Here is a 26381-nt window from a genome sequence, read left to right as displayed (position 1 = left end):
GAAGAGAGTCATAAGTGGTAAAAATGAGGGTAAGTGTGAGACTTTTTCTTACTGTTTGTATTTTTAATAGGTACTTGCTTATCAAAAGTAAAATTAGTAACAATGTATTATGGAGTTAATATGCATAGTGGTAAAATGCTTGAGAAAAATAACAATTGATGGAAGAGAGAAATTGAAAGTATGCAAAGTAAGAATCTCATACACTGAAGCAGTATAATATTATATAAGTTAAAGTTATATGTCATAAATGATGGTGCAATAACCGCCTCAAAAATGGATGTAGCTAATAAGCTGATAGTAAAGACAAATGGAATTTTTAATTATTAGTTCAAAAGAAGAAAGGAAAATAGAGAAAGGGGTACTAAAAGCAGAAAGCATACATAAAGAGAAGGAAATCTCCAATCTCCAATATAAATCCAATCACAACAGAAGCAGCCCAACTGTCCATCAATAGATGAATGGATAAGACAACCATGGGACATTTGGGACATTTATACAATAGAATTCTATTTAGCCATAAAAATAATTAAATTTTACCTTTTCAATATTTTGGATGGACTTGGAGAACATTATGCTATGTGAAATAAGCCAGTCAGAGAAAGACAAATACCATATGTTATCACTCATGTGTAGAATCTAATGAACAAACTGAACTAACAAGCAAAACAGAGACAGACTCGTAGATGGAGAGCAGATGACAGGTAGTGGCAGGAGATTGAGAAAAATGGAAAAAGGACTCAAAGACATGGACCACAGGCTGTTGATGGCTGAGGGCCATGCGGGTATGAGTGGACTAAATGGTAATGAAAAAATATGGTAAAGATTATATGTTTTTAAAAGATTAAAAATCCAATCATATTAATTATATTAAATAATTATATCTCAATTAAAAAGCAGATATTCAGACTGGATTAAAAATTTAAGATCCACTTATGAACTACCCATAAGAAATCCATTTAAAATATAATGACAAAAATTTTTAAGGGTACACAATAACATACTATGCAAAGACTTTTAAAAAACTGAAGTGACTATATTAATACCAGATCAAATATACTTAAAAACAAGAAATAGTATCAGGAATAGTGACATGATGAAGAGGATAGTTCAAGAAGACTCAACAATACTTTTTTTAAAATTACAGTTTACATACAATATTGTTGGGAACTGTCCCGCCTGGTTTCAGAAGCTGTAATCCCCCGTGGCTAAGGGTGAGTAAAGGACCTTGGGACCATAAGCCACTTAGGAAACATAGCTTATCTCCCTTCTAGGGGCACCACCTCTGCCCCCTTTTTCTTCACCCTGCTTGGCCCCAGGCGGATGACTGGTTAACCAATGATGGGTAAGATTTCTCAAAAGAGGGACAACCTAAGACAGGCACGATCATGAGGGGGCTCTCAGGGAAGGAATTGGGCGGCTATAGAAAAAGGGGGTGATGGACCCTCACCCCTCAGCTTTGACATAGCCTGAGTCCTCATTCTGTCTGCGAGGAGTCTCCTAATCTCTTGGCTGCCTTACTTCCCCTGCCTGACTTAGGCCTGAAACAATGCTGGAGGTGGGTGTGCCCCTATGCTGGAAAGGGCAGGTTCCCTAGGACGATCAGGCCTAAGAAAGAATGCATAAAATCCTATGAAACCTACTTTGCTAATACATTCAAATGATAAGGGTCCAAGCAGGAAGTGAATTTGTCCCCCAAAGTTTTCTGGCCCTTTAACTATCTGACCCTGACACAGAATAAGCCCTCAGGGTTCTTTGAATGTTATCTATTGTTTAATCATTTCTGTCTGACAACAATTGATGAGATTTGCATATACATTCTGTATTCCTGTGCAAATTGAACCCAATAAAAGCTTGTCGAGTCAAGGGTTGACTCACTCTCCTCTTGAGAGAGTGTCCAAGACACTCCAAGGCACTCTCCTCTTGAGAGAGTGGCTGAGGCTCTCTGAGGCTTTTCTCTTCTTCAGAGAGAAGCCTCACCATCCCTTTTTCTACACAGGACTTGGTATGGTAGTCCATGTGAATTTGTCTCATCTCATCCATAATGCCAAGGACCCCAGGAGCCAGGATTTGCATCACAATATTATTCTGTATTAGTTTCAGATGTACAGCAAAGTTGTTAAAAAGTCATGTACATCAAGCACCCATCTGGTCCCATCCATATTCATTCCAATATTATTGACTATATTCCCTATGCTGTAATCCACATATTTTTGGCTATTCTGTAACTACCAATTGTACTGCTTAATCCCTTCACCTAACAGTCTTAAATGTATATGGTATGTACCTAATAATAGGACTTCTAAAGATAAAGCAAAAACTGATAGAAACAGAATTTTTTTAAAAAATAGGAACCCCGCTGTTTATTTACTTACATTTTTTTTTTACCCAGAGGCAGGGTTCTTTAACCACATTTTCATTTCTTTCTCTTTTTTTTTAATCATTTTATTGTTCTTCAGGTATCATTGTCTGCATTTAACTCCCACTCTCCCCACCCCCGATTCCACCCCACTTTGTTTTGTCCACGTGTCCTTCATAGTTGTTCCTGAAAATACTTACCCCCTCCCCCCCCCCCATTATCCCCTTCCACCTTCCCTCTGGTTACTGTCAGGTTATTCTTAATTTCAATGCCTCTGGTTATATTGTGCTTGCTTGTTTGTTTTGTTGATTAGTTTCCACTTAAAGGTGAGATCATATGGTATTTGTCCCTCACCACCTGGCTTATTTCACTTAGCATAATGCTCTCCCGTTCCATCCATGCTGTTGCAAAAGGTAGGAGCTCCCTTCTTTCTACTGCATAGTATTCTGTTGTGTAAATGTACTATAGTTTTTTGATCCATTCATGTACCAATAGGCACTTAGGTTCCTTCCAGCACTTGACTATTATATATCGTGCTGTTATGAGCATTGGGGTGCACAGGTTCTTATGGATTTGTGTTTCAGGGTTCTTAGGATATAATCGCAGCAGTGGAATTGCTAAGTCAAAAGGTAGTTCTATTTTTAGTTTTCTGGGAAAATTCCAAACTGTTTGGTGCTACACCAGTCTACATTCCTACCAACAGTGCACTAGGGTGCCCTTTTCTCCACATCCTCTTCAACACTTGTTGTTTGTTGATTTGTTTATGATGACCATTCTGACTGGTATGAAGGGGATCTCATTGTGGTTTTAATTTGCATCTCTCTGATGGCTAGTGATGCTAAGCATCTTTTCATATGTCTCTGGGCCCTCTGTATGTCTTCCTTGGAGAAGTGTCTGTTCAGGTCTTTTGCCCATTTTTAAATTGGGTTGTTTTCTTTCTGGAGTGGAGTCCTGTGAGTTCTTTATATATTTTGGAGATCAAGCCCTTGTCTGAGGTATCATTGGCAAATATTTTTTTCCATAGAGTTGGTTCTCCTTTCACTTTAATGCTGTTTTCTTTAGTGTACACAAGCTTTTCATTTTTATGAGGTCCCATTGGTTTATTCTTTTCTTTATGTCCCTTGCTCTAGAGGACATATTGGTGAAAATATTGCTGCATGAAGTAGCTGAAATTTTCCTGCCTACGTTTTCCTCTAGAACTTTAATGGTGTCATGATTTAAGTCTTTTATCCACGTTGAATTTATTTTTGTGTATGATATAAGTTGGTGATTGAGTTTCATTTTTTTGCATGTAGCTGTCCAGGTCTCCCGACATCATTTGTTGAAGAGGCTATTTTCACTCCATTTTATGATTCTGCTCCCTTTATTGAATATTATTTGACCATAGAGACTTGGGTTTATTTCTGGACTCTCTATTCTATTCCATTGGTCTATGTGTCTGTTCTTATGCTAGTACCATACTGTTTTGATTACAGTGGCCTTGTAATATAGTTTGATATCAGATACTGTGATCACTCCTACTCTGTTCCTTTTTCTCAAGATTGCTGAGCTTATTTGAGGTCTTTTCTGGTTCCATATAAGTTTTTGAAATGTTTATTCTATATCTGTGAAATATGTGATTGTTATTTTAATAAGGATTGCATTGAATCTATAAATTGCTTTGGGTAATATGGACATTTTGAAAATGTTAATTCTTCCAATCCATGTACATGGTATATGCTTCCATTTATTTGTGTCTTCCTTAACTTCTTTCTTCAGTTTTGTGTAGTTTTCTGAGTACAGGTCTTTTACCTCCTTAGTTAGGTTTATTTCTAGGTACTTTATTTTTCTTGTTGCTATAGCAAATGGAATTTTTTCCTGATTTCTGTTTTGTGATATTTCATTGTTGGTGTACAAAAAAATGCCTTCAATTTCTGAATATTGACTTTGTATCCTGCTGGTTTGCCAAATTCACTTATTAAGTTGAGTAGTTTCTCTGGTGCAGTCTGTAGGGTTTTCTATGTACATATTATGACAATGACAGTTTTACCTGTCCAATATGGATGTCTTTTATATTTTTTCTTGTCTTATTACTGTGGCTAAAACTTCCAATACTATATTGAATAGGAGTGGTGAAACCAGACATCTTTGTCTTGTTCCTGATCTTAGTGGGAAAGTTTTAGTTTTTGACCATTGAGTATGATGTTGGCTGTAGGTCTCTCATATATGGCCTTTATTATGTGGAGTTATGCTCCCTCTATTCCCATTTTGTTGAGTGTTTTTATCATAAATAGGTGCTGTACCTTATCAAATGCTTTTTCCACATGTATTGATATGATCATGTGATTTTTGTCTTTCCTTTTGTTTATGTAGTTATTACTTTTATTGATTAGCAAATATTGTACCATCCTTGCATCCCTGGGATGAATCCCACTTCATCATGGTGTATGATCTTTTTGATATATTGCTGGATGCGCTTGCCAATATTTTGTTAAGGATTTTAGTGTCTATGTTCATCAGTGATATTGGCCTGAAGTTTTCTTTCTTTGCTATGTCTTTATCTTGTTTGGGGATTAGAATGATGCTTGCTTCGTAAAAAGAGCTTGGGAGTCTTCCATTTTCTTGGATTTTTTGGAATAGTCTGTGAAGGATAAATGTTAGGTCTTCCTTAAATGCTTTGTAGAATTCTCCTGTGAAACCATCTGGTCTAGGGCTTTTGTGTATCAGAGGGTTTTTTATTACTGCTTCAATTTCATCAGCTGTTATTGGTCTGTTCAGGCTTTCTACTTTTTTTCATTCAGTTTTGGGAGATTATGTTTTTCTAGAAATTTGTCCATTTCACCTAGGTTTTCAAATTTCTTGGCATATAGTTCTTCATAGTAACTTGTCACAATCCTTTGTATTTCTGTGGTATCAGTTGTAATCTCTCCTCTTTCATTTCTGATTGTGTTTATTTTGGTCCTCTCTCTTTCTTGATGAGTCTACTTAAAGACTTGTTGATTTTGTTTCTTTTCAAAGAACCAGCTCCTGGATTTATTGACTTTTAGAATTGTGCTTTTAGTCTCTATGTCATTTAATTCTGCTCTTATCTTGGTTATTTTCTTTCTTCTACTTGCTCTGAGCTGTCTTTGTTGTTATTCTTCGAGTTCCTATAGGTGTAGAGTTAGGTTGTTTGTTTGGCATGTTTCTATGTTTTTTAGATAGACCTGTATTGCTAGGAACTTCCCTCTCAGGACTGCCTTTGTTGTGTCCCATAAGCTTTGAATTGTTGTGAATTCATTTGCATTTGTTTCCAGAAACTTTTTGATTTCTTCCTTGATCTCATTCTTGACCCATTTGTTGTTTAATAGCATGCTATTCAATCACCATGAGTTTGAGTGTTTTTAAGTTTTTTCCTTCAGAATCAGAAATTTTTTAAAATCTATAAATAGGTTGAAAGTTCACACTTCATTCACTAATTAATAGAAAAAGTAGATGGAAAATTGGTAAGGATATAGAAGATCTGAAAAATATTGCCAAACAACTACTAAGACACATCCTAGAATCTAACGAACAAACTGAACTAACAAGCAAAACAAAGACAGACTCATAGATAGAGAGCAAGATGACCTAAAGGGGGGAGGAGTTATGAGGTGAAGGAATTGAGTGAAAAGAAAACAGGACTCATGGACATGGACAATAGTGTAGTGATTATGGCAGGGGCAGTGAAGGAAGTATAGGGGGTATAAACAGCAATGAAAAAATAAAATAAATTATTTTAAAAGATTTTTTCAAATCATCTGAAACATTACTCTGTTATGTAGATATTGCCACTCTAATTGAGGAATAAAGCTATTAATGAGTAAAAAACAAAAAAATATATATTTATTCACCACATAACTAAATCACATAAAAATACAGAGTGGGGCAAAAGTAGGTTTACAGTTATGAGTAGACAAAACACAGTTTATTCTTGTATTATTTATGGTTGTGCTTATGTTATTTTCCATAAGCACAACCATAAACCTATTTCTGTATCACCCTGTACAGCTATACACAAAGTACAGCATTTTGATCAGATTTTCAATTTATATTTGAAAACTTTATTCCCTTGGTTGGCAACTGAGAATTAATATGTCAAACTTTGGTGATTCACATAGAGATCATTGTTAAACTGTGTGTCAAGTTTGAGAGAAACACTATTTACAACCATTATTTAAGTGACTTACAAGATATGGCCTACTACATCCCCATCTTTTTATTTCCCCTATCAAAACTAACAGCTATAGGCTCTGAATGTAAACATTTTAACCTCTATTTTCTTGACTAAACATCTTATTTTAATTATCTATATTCATTATTCAGTTTTGATCTTGAAAACACAAAAATAATTGTAGGAAATTAAACCAAAAGAAACTCTCTAAAATCTTAGAAAATCAATCAGGCTTTCTATCTTTGAGGCTATTAAGAATATACTCAGGGCATTGTACTGGTGGTGTTTCCAATGAGTGAGGACCAAAAGGAAATGATTAATTAAATTAAGATTCTCTGGTTCAAATATATGTTATGCATACTTCAAGAATCAGCTCAAATGGAAATTCTGTAATGTCATATTACTGCTGTATCATTGTCTCTTTCCCCATTAGCCTAAACACCTTCTATGTAAAGAGATTATACCTTATTTATTCATGTGCATTCATAGATTTCCCTTGCCTATTACATAGTTGGTGCTCAAAAAATACAAACAAACATGAAACTACACTGAAAATCCAAAAAGTTGAAAAACCACAGTCGACTTGAATAACCAGGAAAGTATTTATGGAGCAATAGGATTGAATAGTAGATATAATAACATAAAAAGAACTGATGGGGAATGAGAATTTCATGGGAGGAAACAGATTGTGCAAATATACTAGACAAGAAGTAGTGAGGTGTCCAATCAGATTGAAAGGGCTTGGTGAAGGGGGGAAAAGTCTTGAAAATGTAATTGTTAGAAGGAATGCCAAGTCAAAAAATTTAGAATGTATTCTGTAAGCAGTAGAAAGAAACCATACTTTTGTGAGCAAAGAGGTGGCATGCTCAGAGCATACTCAAAGGTACCTAAGCCTAACAAAGCTTTGGGCCGTCCTGTAGTAGTGTTGTAGTTGTTGTTTTTAAATGCCTGAGATTCACCATAGAAGATTCTGGTTCAGAATCTCCCCACGTGACTTATATACCCAGTCATATTTCAGAACTATTATCTTAAAGTGGTAATTTTTTAAGATTAATCTCAATATAGAGGATGAATTTATCAGAAAGTATACTTCATGTAACTTTTATCTACCTTGATAACAGCCTGAGTTATAGAGTTTAATAATCATTTACATATATATTATCATTCATCTTTATTTGAAAATTTCTTGAGGGCAAAGAATGTTTAATTTCCTCAAGGAAAAAAAATGTTGATTTATTTTAAATTACTGAGTGCTAGAACAGCATATATTTGAACTTCAAAAACTTTTCATCAAATAATTGGATAAATGTGATAAATGACATTAAATATTACAAGTAATCATTTCTATCTCAAGATATAGGAAAGAACACAAGCATCTTTTCTCCCACTTATGACTCCACAAATGACAATAACACACAAAAATATAAATGGAGAACTATAAAGAAAATTTAGAGATCAAAAGTGAAAAGTGAATTTAATAAGTTTCTATTAAACAGAAATGGGATGGGGTAATATGAAAGATGCAATAAGCCACAACTAGAGAACATGCAAAGATGATCAGTTTTCACCCTCCTTAATGAAAAGAAAACTCTATAATTTTTAGGAGTGCTTTTAAGTATGTGAAGATCAGTACCTCTGAGTGGTCTTTTGGGGGGGTTGACTAGTTTACTAGATACAGACATCCCCTTCTCTCCCATTGGAAGGCATACCTATGTTCAAATCAGGAGGCCTCTCATTATTAATGCCAATGGCCGTGGGGTCTCGAATTGTTTTGTTAATATCTGTCTTGTGTATAGATCTGGGTGGGTTTCAAGTGTAGGCTTTTGGAACAATAATAAAAAGCCAGTGTTGCTACAAGTTAATAATAAAAAGCTAGTGTTGACATCTCATCTTACTCAGTTTTTCCAAGAATAAATATGATATTCCTTCTTCAGTATTATACGTGCCTATTTTTCAATTGCTTTCCCTACATGGAGAAAAAGGTTTAAGAGGGGAGGCATGTCAATATAACCTCAAGGAGTGAATCCGAGGAGTAAGACTGTGAAGGAAGTAAGGGGCCAAAAACAGGAAAATTAATTAGAAATCTATATATCAAAAATTCTCAGTGAACCCTTTGACCTATCTCCTCCACCTCAATAAACAACTTTCATGAATCTATAAAGAGCATACACACATTTTATTGTTTTATTCTTCAATAGTTATGGGCAATGAAAGAATTAACCTTTTAAAAACCCCTACAAAATGATATACTTAGAAAAATAAACAGGAAAAAAATAACAAAAAGTTAAAAATAAATGGTTTGTATTATTAAATCTCTCATTGGTATCCTCAGAGGCATTTGAAAAGGTATTCATCCATAAAACTGGAAGGAATAGGGGAGAAATGCTCAGAGAACAAGAAAACTATTTTAGGAATCAATAACAACAATGTTTATTTTAAAATTAACATTTACCCAAGAGAATGAAAATGAATTTTTTACACAAAAATCTGTGTGAATAATCATCTAAAATTGGACAATATTCAAATATCTTTTAACTTGGAAATTCACTCTAAATTAAATTAAATCTAAACTTTGGTATATCTACACTCATCAGTGAAAAGTAACAAATTACTGGTACATACAACAATGTGGATTCAATTTAAATATCTTATGCTAAGTAAAAGAAACAAGATTTAAAAGTTTTTATACTATATGATTCCTTTTTCAAAGGGAAAATTATAGAGACAGAAAAAGGTCAGTGGTTGCCAGGAGCTGGGAGTAGGAAAGAAGATAACTACAATGAGAAAAGGGAAAATTTTATCTAATCTACATCTCAATTGTAAAAATGGGTACATTGCTGTACATGTTTTACAGTTCTCATAGAACTGTACACTAAAAAGAGTGAATTTTACCATAATTTAAAAAACTAAAAAACATATATTTAAACATGTCACTATGAACTTGGAGATATGGAGAACTGGAAAGAGCATTGCTCCTAATGTTATGATAAGAAACTAGCTGAACAAACTGAAAATTAACAGTTTTTGTTGAACCCATGAGTTTTATTTTAAATCCATGAGTTTAGGGTAAATAACAAAACCTGAAACCTGAAAGGAGAGAAAGCCAGGGAGAAACAGGACCCCAATATTTGCTAACCTAGGGAAGCTACTACTGGATACCATATGAACTAGCGAGATTCAGCTAGACCTTTTAAAGAAGTTATAAAAGTGAAGAGTGCACTAGTGTGAGCCCCAGGTTGCTAAAGATATAAGGGGCTTTAAGCCTCTTTAAGACTTTTTCTCCACAAAATATAAAAAATAAATAAAAAATAACCAGGTGTTCACAAGAAATACTGAGGAGAATCTTGAGAAATCTCCCTTCATAGTGCTGGATGGGGAAGGAGTGTAGCACCCACACCTGAATGTCCACTAGATCCATCCTTCCTCCTTCCCATATTGAATAAAAGCCTTAATCTGTAGAAGGGAGAGCACCAAAATCAAACCTTAGGAATATAATAGCATACACTAAAGCTGTGGGAGGGAAAAGTGTATTCTACCCCTATGGAAGAGGCAAGAATATGTGCTGCTGGGACCAGTATTACATCTAGAAGACAGGCAGTAATACTGTGAAGGCCACCCTGGTATCCAGAGCCATAGTGCCTGCTGAAAACTGAGGTTTAATTGGAACACTAGAGAACCCACCCTCCACTACTCTCCATCAATACATTAACAAGCTTTGAGTAAAAGTAATTGCGGAAAACAGCTGGTACAGCTGCATCAGACAAATTCAGGGGAGTAGAGCAAAGGGAAGACAAAAAGCAAGCAAAAAGGAGACATTTTGTAAATTGTCTAGCAAACTAGCCTACATGCTAAGCACAAGATATCACTGAGTAATTTGAAGGCTGTTGTTCATGTAAGGTAACCATAACAACAACAAACTTCAATCCCAGATCACTTTATATAAGATCAACACAAACTAAAGGCCTACCAGAAGGAAAGGCATGCCCAAACTTATAGTCATCACTAAGAATAAAAACATTTAACTCAATACATGTCCAGTTTTCAAAAAAAAAATCACAAAGGACACAAAAAAGCAAGAAAAATGATCGTCAGAATCAGACACAGGTATAACACAGATGTTGAAAATATCTTATAAGAAAAGTAAAATAATGTAAATTAAGAAGTAAAAGGTCTAATGAAAAAAGGTAGATGACATGCATGACCAGGTTGTCATTTCACTAGAAAGATAGAAACTATAAGAAAATATCTAATGAAAATTCTAGAAATCTGAAACACAGTAACAGTGATTAGTAGAGGCAACACAAAGAGAAAAGATCTTATGAACTTGAAGAATGAAAAGAGAAACACAGAAAGGCAAAACAAAGACAAAAAAATAGAGCAGAGATTCCAAAAACTGTGGGGCAATATCAAATTGTCTAATGTATACACAATTAGAATCCCAGAAGGAGATTCTAATAACAGTGAAGGAGAAGAGTGAAAAGAATAGCAGAAGTGTTTAAAGAAATAATGGCAGAGTACTAGGATTTCCTTTTCTCCACAACCTTGCCAGCACTTATTGTTTGTTGTTTTGTTTATGATGGCTATTCTCACCAGTGTGAAGTGGTATCTCACTGTGGTTTTAATTCATATCTCTCTGATGACTAATGATGCTGAGTATCTTTCATATATCTCTGGGCCCTCTGTATGTCCTCCTTAGAGAAGTATCTGTTCAGGTCCTTCTCCCATTTCTTAATTGGATTGTTTGTCTTCCTGACCCATGGACAAAGCCAAAGGTGGGGTAGGATTGAGTGTGGGAGGTGCAGGTGGGTGGGGTGAGAGAGAGTAGTGGGTGAAAATGGGGACAACTGCAGTTGAACAACATTTTTTAAAAATGTTTTAAATTTTTTAAAAAGAAATAATGGCAGAGAATATTCCAAATTTAATGTAGATGCCAAAACAAGCTGAATAAATACCAAAAATAAAACAAACTTAGACATATCTAATTGAAATTCTAAAAACTCAAATAAAAAGAAATTTTGAAGGATTCAGAAAAAAAGACCTATATAGAAAGCAACAAAGAAAAGAAATACAAATTTTTCATCATAAATCATGTATGCAAGAAAGAATGGTGTGACCTTTTTAAAATGCTAATAAAAAATATGTTCTATACTCAGTAAAAACAGACTTCAAAAATAAAATAGGAATAAAAACTTTCTTAAACAAACAAAAACTAAGAGACTTAATTACTTGTAATAGTATACAAGAAATATTAAAGAAAATTCCTCAAGCAGTTGAAATATGATATATATCAGAGCCTTTGGTCTACACAAACAAATGAACTTTTGAAATTGGGCATGTCATTATGAAATCTCAGAACAGCAAAGAAGAGATCCCCAAAAATTCCAGGGAGATAATTGGATACATAAAACTTCAAAATTATAAGTCATAAGTCATCACATGTTTCATCAGCACAAGTGGATGCTGGAAGACAGCACTGTGAGTCTTACAAAGAAGAAAACTTATTTTCAACCTAGAGTTCTATATCCAGACAAACACTCAAGACTTAAATCAGAATAAAGATACCTCATTCTTTCCTGGGAAGTTTTTTTTAGATATATTCCTACATATTCTGCAAACAGAGCAAGGCAAAGAATTTTGGGATCCAGTAAATGTAAAACCAGGAAAGAAATTTCAGGTTATATTCATTCATATCCTAAAGTGCTTCTGATCCAGATAAGAACAGAAAGAGAGATGTCTAGTTTTAAAAGAAACTGAAGAAAAATGATAAAATAATTAACAGTTTGGAAGAATTTCAGATAAACTAGTTGAGTGGACTGTCTAACAAAAATAATTTTTAATAGGAGGTCATTTTTCTGATTTTAGACTAGAAAAATTCTCATTTAAACAACACGGAGCCAATAGCAAAGAAAATACAATCCTACCACACTATGTGAACTAGAGGAACAAAATGATCTGACTTCTTTCTTAAAGAATTAGTTTAGGCCACTGTGTCAACAGTAGACTGAGGGAGCCCAAGACAGTATGGGAAACTATTGGCATTGGGAACACATGACCAGCTATAAACAAGACTTGTTTATTAACTGACTATTAAGCATGAGAGATAAATCAATGACAGCTTCAACATTTTTGACCAGAGACAAAGGAAGGATGCTATTGCCATTGACCAAAAAAAAGAAGTAGTTTTGGGCAAAGAAGAATATTTCATTCTGGTCATATAAATTTAAGGTTACTTGAATGATCAGCTAACAAATATCTAACTGGATATAGTAATCAGATACATGAGTCTTAAATTCAGGGGAGAAATCAGGTTGGACATATAAATTTGGATTTCAGTAGCATACAGATGCAATTTAAAACCATAAACTGCTAAAAATTCAACTTAATTTTTAAATAAAGGCAGAAAAAATATTTAAGAAAAACAAACTGAATGAGATCATCTGGGCAATTTGTATAGCTGGAGAACAGAATAAATTATGGGATTGAGCCCTAGAACATTTCACATTAGAGAAATCAGCTAGAAGAGCCAAATCAGCCAATGAGGGAAGAGGAGAATGAAGTATCCTGGAAGTGAAAGGTAACAAAAAAATTCTTCAAAGAATGAACAGCTGTGTCAAAAACTGACTATGTGTGAAGTAAGACATGAGACCATGGTATTTAGCAAATAGAGATCAATGGTGATTGTAACAAGAGCTTTCTTGTGGTGTGGTAAAAATGAGACAGGAATAGATTCAAGAGAAAATGGGAGGTAAGAAAGTAGAAAAGCAGGAAAAAAAAGGCAGAATATACAATTCCGTTCTTTGGTAACAGCTTTGTTGAGATATAATTCAAACACCATACATTTCACCCCTTTAAAGTACACAATTCAATTTTTTAATATCTTCACATATGATTGTTTATAGAAAGTTTATATTTAGGTAAGTGGAGATAAGCTTAAAATATAAGTCAAGAAAGGAGGTTTAAAAACTTATACCTAAGAAGATATTAGAAATTACAGATTGGTTGTATGCCGATGAAATAATTCAGAAGAAAAGACATGGTGCAGGAAATAGGGGGGACAAGTAATTGTTGGAATGATGCCCTGAAGTAGGAAAAAGCTGACAAGTGGAAAGGCTGGCTTTAGATAAGAACATGGACAGTTCATTCATAGTCACAGGACAGATACAGTAAGATGGTAGATGTGGTGGTCAAAGATTTTAGAAGTTTTTTTTCCATTGTTTATAATTTCCTAGTGAAATTGAAAACAAGGTTATCTGGTGAGAGTGACAATGAAGGAGAAGGAGGCAATATATAAAAGATGCCTATGAAAATAAAAATATGAATAAACTTTAGAAGTATAATATGAATACTGGACAACAGTAAGGATATATTTTATCTGAGTGGTCATGAAAGTAAAGTGAGACCAGTCACCTCAATTGTACATTTACCTTCAGACATGTTCAACCACCCAAGTGCTGACAAGAGTAAGTGAGTTGTAGATATAACCAGGAATGAGGCTTTGCCCTATTGGTAAGATAAAGAGAAAAGAAAATTATGAAGGGAAGTTGTTATTACGACTGAATCTAAACTAGCTAAGGAGTTGTGGTCATGAGGGGTAAATGAAGGTGAAAAGATAACAGGATCAAAACTCTGTAGGTCTCAACAAAATTGTAGACATCACAATGCTAGACAGAATTGATGTTCTTCTATAGTCAACTCACAGAAAATAGTTATAGTACAAAACATTGATGTTAAAAAGCTTGATTATATATGAGCAAAGTTAGAACTGAATAAATCCTGCAAGTAGTAGGAAGGATATAAGGTGGGTAGAAGGCTGGATATAATAATATCAATAGATCACAGAATACAAAACAAGGAATCAAGAGACACTGTAGTTAATGGAAGAATAAATAGAAACTTAAATTAGACTGTATAACTATTTAAGAGGAAGGAGGAAAATAAATTGGGGAGGTACATGGGAGGAGGGGTTAAGCCTACATCTATGATCAGAGTCAATAGATATTATCAAGTTAATAAAAATAAAAATGAAGCATCATGTGTTGAGATAAATAATTTAAGATTATGCCTAAGAGTTATCCTTCCATATGTCCCAGAGGATAACTAAACCAGTTTTCCCCTATGAAGCAGAAATAATGGAGAGAATGGATAAGACAAGAATATATTGCTTTTGATGAAAAGCTTGTTTGCACTATTTGAATTTCAGCCACCTTAAGGTATTATTTTGATTTTTAAAAAATGTATTTTAAAATTCACAGCTCCTTAAATCAGCAGTCATATCTGATAATTCAGTTGAACCCATATCTTTATTATATAGAACAGAACACACATTTTCTGATGTTCAAAAAATTGCCATTTCATCTTAAAACTAACAGAATAAAGTTAGATGGACTCATAACTCTCTTATTTCTACAATCTTAGTAAGAAATCCAGAGAACTCCAAGATGGAGTCAGTGGAAGCTATGCTAGACTACTTCCAGGACCAACCTGGAATTACAAATAAATTGTAAAGAAATGATCTGGAATAACCAACTAAACACTAGTTGGATAGAAGCCTTATAACCATGGACAGACAGAAGAAAACACTTCACCACAACATGACTGGTAGGGAGTACAAAGGAGACACAAGAGGTCTGGCTGAGTTCCCATAGGCTGCAGCTGAAGTGCCAGAGGGATATCTCAGTGTCTAGGGGTTTCCTCTGAAAAGTATGGGGTCTAAACCCCAAGCTGGGCTCCTAAATCTATAGCACCAGAGCCAGAAAAGAATCCAGATAATATCTAGCTATGAAAAGCAGCAGGGGTTCTATTGGCTGGGGGGAGATGACTGGAGATGTAGAGAGCCTCTTAAAGGGCCAAAGCACAAAATTTCATTTGCAGCCATTTACCCTGGGTGCCAGCAAAGGGAGGGTAGAATAGACTAGAGACTTTGAGGAGAGTCTGGGGCTGGTGGGTCTGGAGAGAGAACTGAAGGAACAGCCACCAGGATCCATGTGCTGAGCTATTCCCCATACTGAAAGAGCCATCTCTCTCAAGCAGAGTATTCCTCTCTGAATGGCATCAGCCTGAGGGGAGGCAATAGCCCCACCTGCAGGAATTACTCTGCCTCACCTGTGGTGCTTAGGCCTGACTGCTGATCACAATTTGATTAGATTAACAGCTGATCATCTTGACAGCTGATCAGTTTAACATCTAAGGTGGAAAACATGGGGTCTGGCACAAATAAAGCCCTTTTATTTATTACAAAATCTTTTATTACAAAATCATAAGCATGCAATTCTATAACATACAATATCACATATATGCACACCATATGACATTTTAGGTGAAATGTTCAAGTTAAAGCTATAAATTATTACACTCATATTATTACACTACCAACCACATTCAAGAAGGTGTTACTTCTGTTGGACCCTATACAAAGAAGAGCCAAAATGTGAAAACAAAGAAATAAACCCCAAATGAAAGAATAAGAGAATTTTACAGAAGAGATAGAGGTAAGTAATTTATCAGATAGAGAGTTTAGAGTAATGATTATAAGGATACTCAACATCATGGAAAAAGACATAGAAACCATAAAAAAGGATCAGTTGGAAATAAAGAATGCAATATCTGAAATAAATAATACACTGGAAGGAATAAATAGTAAGGCTAGATAAAGTAGAGCTTTGTATCAGTGCTTTGGAAGACAAGGTAGAAAAAAACACTCAGGCAGAGCATCAAAAAGAAAAAACAATATTAAAAATTGAAGAGAGCTTAAGAAATATCTTGGACAACATGAAGTGTAACAACATCTGCATCATGGGAATACTTGAAGGAGAAGAGAGTGAGCAGGAGATTGAGAACCTATTTGAAGAAATAATGACCAAAAACTTCCCTAATCTGGTGAAGGAAAAAGTCACAGAAGCCCAGGAAGCTCAGAAACTCCCAAACAAGTTGGACTCAAAGAGGCTACACCAAGACACATCATAATTAAAATGGCAAAGCTTGAAGATAAAGAGAGAATCCTAAAAACTATGAGAGAAAAGCAGGCAGTTACCTACAAGGAAGCACCAATTAGACAGTCATCTGATTTCTCATCGGAAATATTTCAGGCCAGAAGGGAGTGGAGTGAAATATTCAAGGTGCTGAAATGCAAGGATCTACAACCAAAACCATTTACTCAGCGAGGCTATCATTTAAAATTGAATGAAAAATAAGGAGTTTCCCAGACAAGAAAAAGCTAATGGAGTTTGTTAACACCAAATCAGTACTGAAACAAATGTTAAAGTACTCGCTTTAAGAAGAAAAAGAGAAAGGGGGGTAAAAAAAAACAGAGAAAAACAGTCTAACAATAAAATGGCACTGCATGTGGATCTATCACTAACCACCTTAAATGTAAATGGCTTACATGTAAATGCTCCAACCAAAAGACGTAGGTAGATAAGAAAATAAGACCCATATATGTGCTGCCTCCAAGAGACCCATCTCAGATTGAAAGATACACACAGACTAAAAGTAAAGTATTGGAACAAGATATTTCATGCAAATGGATAAGAAAAAAAGCTGGAGTAGCAGTACTTATATCTCACAAAATAGATTTTATAACCAAGGTTATAGTAAGAGACAAGGAAGGACACTACATAATAATAAACAGAACAATCCAACAAGAGGGTGTAATTCTAGTGAACATTTACACACCCAGCATAGGATCACCTAAATATATAAAGCAAATCTTGATGCTTTAAAAGGAGAGATTGACAGAAATACAGTTATAGTTGGGAATATTAACACCCCATTGACTTCAATGGATAGATCTTCCAGGCAGAAAATCAACAAGGAGACAGTAGCCTTAAATAAACACTAGATCAAATGAATTTAACGGATATCTTCACAGCATTTCACCCCAAATCAGCAGAATATACATATTTTCCAAGAGCACATGGAATGTTTTCTAGGATAGACCATATGCTAGGACACAGGACAAGTCTCAATAAATTTAAGAAGATTGAAATCATATCAAGCATCTTCTCTGACCATAATGCTATGAAACTAGAAGTCAGTCATAAGAAAAACACTGAAAAACACCCAAAGACATGGAAGCTAAATAGCATGTTATTAAACAATGAATGAGTCAAAAATGAGATCAAGGAAGAAATCAAAAGATACCTTGAAACAAATGAAAATGAGGACACAACAGTCCAAAATCTGTGGGACACTGGGAAAGCAATCCTAAGAAGGAAATTCATAGCATGACAGGCTTATCTCAAAAAACAAGAAAAAGCTCAAATAAACAATGTAAGTTTACACTTAAAGGAACTTAAAAAAGAACAACAAACAAAGCCCAAAGTGAGTAGAAGGAAGGAAATAATAAGGATTAGAGCAGAAATAAACAAAATAACAATACAAAATACAATTCAATACTCAATGAATCCCAGAGCTGGTTCTTTGAAAAGATTGGAAAACCTTTAACCAGACTCATCAAAAAAAGAGAGAGAGAACCTGTATAAATAAAATCAAAAGTAAAAGAGGAGAAATAACAACTGACACCAAAGAAATACAAAGGAAGAAAATATTTTGACCAATTATATGCCAAAAAACTGGACAACCTGGATGAAATGGATTAATTCCTAGAAACATACAATCTTCCAAGAATAAATCAAGAAGAACCAGAGAATCTGAACAGATTATACCTAATGACATTGAAGCAGTAATAAAAAAAACTTCAAACAAACAAAAGCCCTGGATCAAATGGCTTCATAGGTGAATTTTACTAAACATTCTGAAAACTAAAACCTTCTCAAACTATTTCATAAAATTCAAGAGGAGGGCAGGCTCCCAAACTCATTTCGTGAGGCCAGCACCATCCTTCTAATTCCAAAATCAGATAAAGAAATTACAAGAAAAGAAAATTATAGGCCAATAACACTGATGAACATAGATGCTAAAACCTTCAACAAAATATTAGCAATTCTAATGCAGCAATGCATTGAAAAGATCACATACCAGGATCAAGTGGGATTTATTCTGGGAATGCAAGGATGATACAACATTAGCAAATCAATAAATATGACTGACCATATAAACAAAATGAAGGATAAAAACCACATGATTATATCAACAGATGCAGAAAAAGCTTTTGATAAAATCCACCACCCATTTATGATCAAATCTCTCAGCAAGGTGGGAATAGAGGGAACATACCTTAACATAATAAAGGCGATATATGACAAACCGACTGCCAATATCATACTCAATGGGCAAACACCTTAACTGTCCCCCCTTAACAGTGGGAACAAGACAGGGATGTCCCCTTTCACCTCTCTTATTCAACATAGTACTGGAAGTCCTAGCCACAGCAATAAACAAAAAGAGGAAATAAGAGTAATCCACATTGGAAAGGAAGTATAACTGTCTTTATTTGCAGATGACATGACACTGTACGCAGAGAACCCCAAAGATTCCACCAAGAAACTACCATAACTTATAAAAGAATTCAGCAAAATAGCAGGATACCAAATTAATCCTCAAAAATCAGTTGTACTTTATATGCCAACAAAGAACTAACAGAAAGGAAAATTAACAAAATAATCCCATTCACAGTTGCTACAAAAAGAATAAAATATCTACGAACAAACTTAGCCAAGAATTTAAAAGACCTGTGCTTAGAAAATTATAAGACTCTGAAGAAAGTAATTGAAGAAGATACATATAAGTGGAAGCACATCCCATGTTCATTGATAGGAAGAATTAACCCCATTAAAATATCCATACTGCCCAAAATAATCTATAGATTCAACACAAGTCTTATCAAGGTTCCAATGACATATTTCACAGAACTAGAACAGATATTTCAAAAATTTATACGGAACCACACAAGGCCCCACATAGCAATAGCAATCCTGAGAAGGAAGAAAAATGTTGGAAAACACGTTACCTAATATCAAATTATACTACAAGGCCATAGTAATCAAAACAGCCTGGTACTTGCATAAAAACAGACACATAGATCAATGGAACAGAATAGAGAGCCCAGAAATAAACCCACACCTTTATAGTCAATTAATATTTGGCAGAGGAAGCAAGCACATACGATGAGCTAATGACAGTTTATTCAATAAATATGTTAGGTTAATTGGATAGATGCATGCAGAAAAATTAACTAGATCACCTTCTTGCACCACAGACAAGAATAAATTCAAAATGGGTCAAAGACTTAAATGTTAGACCAAAAACAATAAAAATCATAGAAGAAAACATAGGTAGAAAAATCTCAGACATTGCTTGTAGAAATTTTTTTGGATATGTCTTTCCAGGCAAAGAAAACAAAAGAAAAATTAAAGAAATGGGACTATATCAAACTGAAAAGTTTTTGCAAAGCAAAGGAAATCATCAACAAAATAAAAAGACAACCCACGGATTGGAATAACATATTCACTGATACATCTGATATGGGGGTTAATATCAAAAATTTATAAGTACTTACAAAACACAACACCCCCCCAAAAAAATTAACAGGCAAAGGACCTGAATAGACCCTTCTCCAAGGAGTACATACAGATGGCCAAAAGACACATAAAAAGATGCTCAACATCACTAATCATCAGAGAAATGCAGATTTAAACTACAATAAGATACAATCTCACACCTGTCAGAATGGCTTTCATCAATAAATCAACAAACAAGTGCTGGCAAGGATGTGGAAAAAGGGGAACCCTTTGGCACTGTTGGTGGGAATGCATATTGGTGCAGCTACTATGGAAAGCAGTTTGGAGATACCTCAAAAAATTTAAAATGAATCAGCCTTTTGACCTAGCAATTCTACTTCTGGGAATATATCCAAGGGAACCAAAACACTAATCCAAAAGAACATGAGCATCCCTATGTTCATTGCCGCATTATTTACATTCACCAAGATATGGAAGCAGCTGAAATGTCCATCAATAGATGACTGGATAAAACAACTATGGGACATTTACATAGAAATTCTACTCAGCTGTGAAAAAAAGAGAAATTTTACCCTTTGCAAGAGTATGGATGGACCTGGAGAACATTATGCTAAGTGAAATAAGCCAGTCAGAGAAAGACAAATACCATATGATCTCACTCATGTGTGGAATCTAGTGAACAAACTGAACTAAGGAACAAAACAGAGACAGACTCATAAATGAAGAACAAATGACAGCTAGTGAGGTGGGAGGTCAGGGCGTAGAGGGTTTGAGCAAAAAGGAAAAAGGACTCATGGACATGGACAACAGTGTGGTGATTGCTGACAGAAGAGTGGGGGCTATAAGAGGACTAAATGGTAATGGAAAAAATACAATAAAGATTAACTTTTTAAAAAAGAAATCCAAAGTCAGAGTCTTCATATCAAGTTTTTAATTTCACTTCTTAAGGGAGAGTAGGAGAAGATTTTGACTAATTTTTAAGAAAAAAAGTAAGAAATGTTTTTTAACAAATGGATTTTACCCACAAATGTTTTGATGAGTCCCACAAACATTTTGATGAATCCAGTGGAAACAAACCAAAAGTTGTAAAAAAAAATGTGGTTTGTGGGGGCAAAGTGTTAGAATAACACATCTTGCTTTTTCTTATTGCAAAATATTTGAAAACAAATTTATGACTTTGTTGAATGTGCAGAGTAAATAGACTCTTCATCTCCAGCTTTTGGTTTGTTTGCTGTATACTAGAATTTGAGGAAGAAGAATATGGGAATTATTGGCATATGGTCTATAAGGCTGTTGTCATGCCGTAAGTTCATCATATATCTTTCAAAAATCTGTTTAATTTTTTTAAATTTTAGTTTTAGAAATTTCAAACATGCAGAAAACCAAGGAGAATAGTATAATTAATTTCATGTCCACATCATCCAGCTCCAGCAATTATGAGCTAATGGCAGGTTTTTGTTTCGTCTATACTCCCACACACACACCCTATTTTCTATTATTTTAAGGTAAACCTCAGACAATATGTTATTTTATCTTTAAATATTTCAGTGTGCATTGCTAAAGGCATAAGTTTTTAACTTAACCACATCATAGTATTACATATAAAAATTAGTAATTTCTTAATATCATTAAATGTCCTGTTAATTTTTACTAACCCAAACCCTGCATTTTTTTTCACTATGTTTGAATTGGAATCCAAATGAAGTCTATATATTACAGTAAGATGATATGCTTATTAAGATGTTTTTGTATAGAATTTCTCCCTAGACCTTTTTTCTCATGCATTTTTTGTTGAAGAAATGCAGCTTGTAGAGGTAGCATATCTCACAATTTTGATTTTGCATTCCGATGTAGTCATTTAAACATGTTTCTTTTCTTTTTTATTGTTGTTCAAGTACAGTTGTCTTTAAAATAACAGCTAAATCTAGAGGTTTCATCAGATTCAGGATCAAAAGTTTTAACAAGATTAGCTCATAGCTGGTGTTGAACTAATGATTGGTTAGCTAGAGAAACACAATGATTGGTTGCCTTTCTTTTTGTGGTGTTAGCAGCCCTTGGTAATCATTGCCTAGATCCATTAAAATCCACTATGATATTTAAATTTATGTTCTGATTACCAATAAGCAGTCCTCTGGGTGCCAGCTGTCCTACAATTCAATTCAGTTCTCCACTATCTACTTGGAAGTTGCATCAGATTCTCTGGGTGAAGATCTCACTCCCACAATACTGCCCCCCCCCCCCCAACTTCAGACACTGTGGGAGAACTATGTCCTGCAGAGCTCTCCCAGCCTCCTCAGAGGAGAATAAGACTACAAAAATGTGATCTGCTTGTGGAGAAAAGGCTGGCTAATCTCTCAGAGAAGAAGAGCCCTGCGGTCCTTTCTCCTGAGAAAGGAGAATGATATGTGCAGGGGTATACAGCCTGCATGCAAAGCTCATCAATCAATGTCTAGGACCATAGTTACAGAAACAGATATTACCTAATAGATAACAGTTGAGGAAACACAGAGATCTGCCTCCAGTTAAGGTCTGTTAGATATGCTGACACCAGAGGGTCATTAAGGTGTGGTTCATGAGATTAGGAGTTCCCTCCTTCTGCTTTGAATTTAGATAGGCAATGTGGCTATACAGAGCAAAGCAAGCCTCAAAGGGTATAATGCATTCTTTAGGCCTGAATTCCCACAGGAACCCTCGGTGACAGTATCAGGTCATGCCTACCTCCCAGCATTGTCAGCAATCTGGTCAAGACTTACAGGCCCTTATTCAAGGCCTAGCTTGGGCAGGGCTACAATTCCCAATACCACACAAAGTGGTCCCCAACAAGACACCACTCAAAAATCCAAATTATTAACTGTGCTTTTGAATGACCAGCTACAACTTGGAGATTCCAATGACTCCTTCCAACTCAGGATGCCAATCTCAGGTCTAACTTGTCACCTGTATGGCTATATAGATAAGAGGTTCCCATGACCCCCTCCTTATGTTTGATCAATTTGCTCACAGAACTCAGGAAAATACTTTATATTTACCAGTGTATTATAAAAGGATACAATAAAGAATATAGCCAAACATTCAGATGGAAGAAATTTGCAAGTCAAGGTATATGGAAGGGGTATACGAGTTCCCATGCCCTCTCCAGGTGCACCACCCTCCCAGCGTCTCCACATGTTCACTAATCTGGAAGCTCTCTGAACCATCTTTTTATGTTTTCATGGAGACTTTATTACATAGGCATAATTAAGTAAATCATTGACCATTGGCGACTGATTCAACTTCCACCTCCTTTCCCTCTTCCAAGAGGTCTAGGGTGGGACTCAAAGTTTCAATCAACACTGTAATCTATGATTGGCTCTTGTGGCAGCCAACCCTGATCCTCAGGTACTTTCCAAAAATCACTTCATTAACATGGTAAAATACATCATTTTTTGCTCCCATTACTTAGGAAATTCTAAGGTTTTAGGAGCTCTGTACCAGAAATGGGATGAAAACCAAATATATATTTCTTGTTATAAATCACAATATCACAATATTATAATCTTATCATTTCTTTTCATGTATTAGCTGAGATACTTACATAATAAGAAACTTATCCTTATCAACTATTGATTATTCTGCAATTCAGTTGTCTAGGAAAGGCAGGAATATGCTTGGTTTTTTTCCTCTTATTTATAAATTTTCAAAATTAAGAGTAAGCTTCCTGGCATCCCCCAAAGGTGAGCAGTTAGGTATTTTTCCCCTAGCGTTACTACGAAATCATGGCTTCAAACATAATGTATGTTCTAATCCTTTGCAGCTATTATCTTCACTGAAGTTCAAATTGTTCCATCTTCATCCAGTGAGTTTTCAAATTGATGTGTAAATCTTTCTGACCCTATCAACTATCCTTTAATATTCTTGCTTTTCATTATGATAAGAAGAACCAGGCTCATCCTACACATTCTGACAGAAACCTGCAATCAGGGGTTTCACCAAGGAGCACTGGTAACTTTTAACAGCAAATAGTAGTATTTCAAGGCCATAGTATTGGCATTAGATGAGCTCCCTGGGGCTAGGTTGTTCATTGTTTCTCCACCTTTTGATGGCAGAGATAAGTGGGTTTTTTTTTTAATTCTTCTACCTTTTAATATTAAAATAATATCAAACTTTTTAAAAGTAGCAAAAGACATACAGTGAATTTCTTCACTCCTTTCATTCAGCTCTCCCTAATGCTAACATCTTACAGAATCATAGCACAATCATTAAAGCCAGGAAATTAATATTGACAAAATATTATTAAGTAACCTACAGACCTTATTAGAATTGCCTACTTTTCTCAATAAGAACCTTTTTCTGGTCCAAAATCCAATCCAGGACACAGTGCTGCATCTAACTGTCATGTCTACTTCTCCTCTAATCTGTGACAGTTCTTCAGCCTTTAGAAAATTTTGTTTGCTTTTGGTTTTTTATGACTCAACACTTTTGAAGAATACTGACCAGCTATTTTGTAGAAGCTCCCTCAGTGTTTGTCTGTGTTTCCCAAGATTAGGTTAAGATTACATGTTTTTGTCAAGCATACCACAGATGTGATGCACCCTTTTCAGAGCATCATATCAGAAGGTATGTGTCAGTCTGTCATCATTGGGGCGATGTTAACTTAAATCACTTGGTGGTCTCCGCCAGTTTGTCAAAAGTAAAATGGCCATTGTTCCCTTTGTAATGAATAATTATCCAACAAGTAGACACTTAGAAACTATTCAAATCTCTTTTATCTCCCTATACTTTTCCACTAGTTTTACTATCCACTGATGATTTTTTTCCTGCAACAGTTATTTTTATTACCATGGTATTTGCCTAATGTAAGCTTTCTTTTTCTGTCACTACTTATACATTTATTAATTCGAATTCTATTACTGTAGGGAAAGAATTTCCCAACTCTGCCATTCCCTTAGTTATTTAATCAATTATATCTTTATATCAGTATGGATTCATGGATATTTTCTTCAATTATCATTGATTACCACCTATTTATTTTATTGGTTAACGTGTCTCAGATTTGTCTGCTGAGAAAGCTATATGTTTCCCCTATGTCTTTTTAGCATGCCTCCAAAATATTCTACATGCTCCCACAATTTATGGGACCACAAATATTCTAAGCTCAGCTTGTATTTTCCATGTCTATTTATATAATTGTTGTTGGATACTAGGCACTGATCTGAAAACTTTACACATATTTACTCATTTTATTCCTTATGACAAGCCTACAAAGTACACATTCCATTATTGAATCAGTCCACTTTTCAGAGAAAGAAACTGAGGCACAGTGAGTTTAAATCAATTGCTCAAGGTTACACAACTAGTGAGTGCCAGAACTGGGGAGCAAAACACACTGCACAATTCATAGTCTTAGTCACTAACTGAAAAGTGAACAGCAAACTAAAGATGCTTGATTTAGTAGACAATATACATAGATCCTTGCATAGGAGGAAATGGAGGCTCAGTATTATTGCTATTCATATCAGGTCACAAAGATAGTCTTCTTGGAGACATTTCCTCTTTTATGGCCTCTCAAGGGTGTCATACTTTTTCCTCCATTTGTTGAATCGTTTGACCTAGCCTCTGCTCATCACCGCTTCTGACCCATTGTTTCCTAACTTCCAGCCGTGAATCATCATCAGGACTATACCATCCACTCCCCCTCCTCGTTGACTCACAGGTTATTACCCTCTTCTCATTTCACAGTATTAGTTTGATAAACCACATTTTTATAAATCCAACTGTTCTCTCATTATGTGCCTAATGTGATTAAAGTAAAACACAGACTGATGTCAGGTCTCATGAACCTGAAGTAAGACCTTACTACAGCCAGAACTCATACATTTCCCTAGAATATTGTCTCCTGTTTTTTAACTGATTCTTCCCTTCCTTCTCTTGTTCACACCTCCAATACCTCTTATCTTTACTCTCAGCAGATAATCAAACTTTCCTCAGGAAACTGAAACAATCACAGGAACTTTTACTGTCTCCTACCACCAAAACTACCAACCTACCGAATGGGGTCCCCATGCTCCACCTTCCTGCTCACTACCCTGCTCCTCTCTAAAACCAGACCAGCCTTTAGTGCCCTCCCGCTTCCTCAAAAGTGTAGAACTCTAGCAAGTTTCCCATCTTTATGTTACAATATTTTTCTCTTTACTAGGTAATTCCCATCAGCATGTAGAATCACTGCTATTTCTCTCACCTGAAAAAAACAACAAAAACCTGCTCTTATTCCTAACTACCTCATCAGCTCTTTTCTTTCCTGGTTTTGATTCCAACAAATCCTGAAAGGCCCAGACCTTTTCCTCACATGTATTAGATACTTGACTCCTCTGAGAACCTCATATAAAACATAATTATTCTTAGCTACAGCTTTAACAGCTTCTATGTTAATGATCACTGAATCAATACTAAAGTTACA

This window comes from Phyllostomus hastatus, unplaced genomic scaffold (assembly GCF_019186645.2).
Source record: "Phyllostomus hastatus isolate PE091 unplaced genomic scaffold, TTU_PhHast_1.1 phas_contig_524, whole genome shotgun sequence".
NCBI lineage: Eukaryota > Metazoa > Chordata > Mammalia > Chiroptera > Phyllostomidae > Phyllostomus > Phyllostomus hastatus.
The sequence above is the reverse complement of the archived record's forward strand: the minus strand, read 5'-3'. Positions refer to the sequence as shown.